The 2,187-nt window shown below is 37.0% G+C and overlaps 1 long non-coding RNA gene across 1 annotated transcript in view; it reads left to right on the top strand.

Annotated features, from left to right (window-relative positions):
* LOC107833815 (uncharacterized) overlaps positions 1 to 2,187 on the top strand; it is a 14,246-nt gene that overhangs the window by 11,663 nt on the left and 396 nt on the right. The gene's annotated exons all lie outside the window — the stretch shown is intronic.

Genomic DNA, 2,187 nt, shown 5'->3' on the forward strand with positions numbered 1-2,187 from the left:
ATTTACTACTATGCCTTCATTCCATTTACAAAAAGCTTTTATGCAAAATATACTGAAACCGCATGGGCCGCATATAGTGTTGCCCATTTCTGTCCCATTCCCTGTTAGCCCACGATAATGATGAACAGAGTCCATTTAGCCAAAATGGACTGACAATGAGTCCCATTTTAGGTTAACCATATGGGCCTCATGTAGGTAGCCCAGATAAAACCCATGCCCATTCATCATTACCTATAGCCCACAACGAAACGATTCAATATGCAGTTTCATTAAAAAAATGCACCTATGCATGGGTGGATCCCAGCCAAGCCAGCGTGCATGGGATCTAGCCATGCATGCTGGCTTAATTGGCTGTGAGAAAGATTACTAAAAACCAATGTACATAGAATGAAAGCAAAGTAGTTTGTTTTATCGTGTCAAGATACTTTAAAACAACCTCCGCTAGAAACTTAAGATTGATTAGTGAATAGACTTTATTCTGCCGCTCAAATTAACCGGTTGGAGCGGCAAATACGCAACCATGGCGCCGTAGCGTATTTGAAAATGGTATGGCCCAGAACAGTTTGAAATCGCTCTGCATCCAAATATTCTTACCTTAATGATGGCAGATGACTTGTGTGTGTTTTAACAATATCACCAAAAAAATAATTAAGTATCTTTTGGGGTACTCCGGTCATCCGAACTATTATTTAACTAACGAATTAAAATCTATCCCTAAAATTTGATACAATACAGACAGACGTGTACTTACAGATTCTTCCGTTCGAAGGCCAGCCAACCTACAGACTCCGCGCCAACGGACTGATGAAGAGACTACGTTTGAAACAGCATATCCATCCGCAGTTAACAATTGTACGTTTTCCAAGAAACAAGATTAATTTTGAGAGTGCTACATTGGTTTAACAAATGTAAAACCGATGTAGCACTCACAAATGTTCTCAATGAAAATAAATAAATATAGTCGTGCTTATTCAAATGTGTTTTGGAACTACTTTCTTTAGTGGATGTGTAAAGTGTCTACTTCAATTCACCAACCTTTATTGGCAACGGTGCCAGAGAAAAAATGAACAAAAAGGTTATTGAAAAAAGATTCAGATATAAAAATAATCATTAATAGATAGAAATGTTAAGTTTTTTTTATTTTATGTATGCTGACAACTTGGAAAATGTTTACAGATGAACAAACATGCTAAAAATTTTACTCTTGTCTTTCTCACTTGAGTTTGTTTGAATTGATTTAACATATTTTTCACGATGGTCTGATCTGAACTATTTCTCCAAATAAAAATTAAGTCCTGCTGTGAAAAAGCTGCAGTAAACACTTTGGATGTCTGAACATCCAATTGATAACTAAATTAAATAATAAAAAAAAAGCAGCAAGGACAAAAGTCCACTCTGAACCAGGACCTATTTTGAGTGAGCAGCAGAAGATTATGCATATTTAAAACAGATATGTCACAAAAATGTTAGAACACGTCTGGACTGTTCTGGTGTAAAATAATAAAAAGGAAAAATGTTAGGAGTTCAAAGTGTAGCTTGAACAATACTGAACTGGTTTAAAAAATAAAGCACACATATTTTCTTAAGCCTATGTCATGTCAGTGTTAGTAAATGAGCCAGACACAGAAATCATGTAGTGAGCATGTTAGGCTCAAATACAATACCTCTTTATGACCTCCAAGACGAGGTAACCATCCAAGGAGAGCTTTTCATTTTGTAGAAAGCTTATACAATTGCTTCAACAATTTACCTTTTATCAGCTCCAATACAGGCCAACTGAGTAACAATTTCCTTAGCTAAAGGCCATCAATCTGACATCTCATAATTTTTTTCAAAGTTTTTATAATCTTGCTCTTGCAGCTTTTGCTTTTGACATATAGTAAAAAGTTTAAAAGTGACAGGGTAACCACATTGTCTAATCAGATTTTAATTTTTTTTGTCCCATTACCCCACATGAAAAAGGATTAAGGTCTACATTTTCCTGCCCAGGTCTAACCCATGTATGGTCAGCCCATGCTTATGTCATGTGGGTTCAATGTGGTCAGCCCACATGGGCTTCCCATGTTGGGCCCATGATACTGAAACTACATGGGCACGACATAGTGTTGCCCATTTTTGCCCCATCCCCAGTTAGCCCACATAAAAATGGAATGGGGCCTACATATGTATGCCCAGGCCCAACCCATG

This window comes from Poecilia formosa, unplaced genomic scaffold (genome assembly GCF_000485575.1).
Source record: "Poecilia formosa unplaced genomic scaffold, Poecilia_formosa-5.1.2 Scaffold460, whole genome shotgun sequence".
NCBI classification, from domain to species: domain Eukaryota; kingdom Metazoa; phylum Chordata; class Actinopteri; order Cyprinodontiformes; family Poeciliidae; genus Poecilia; species Poecilia formosa.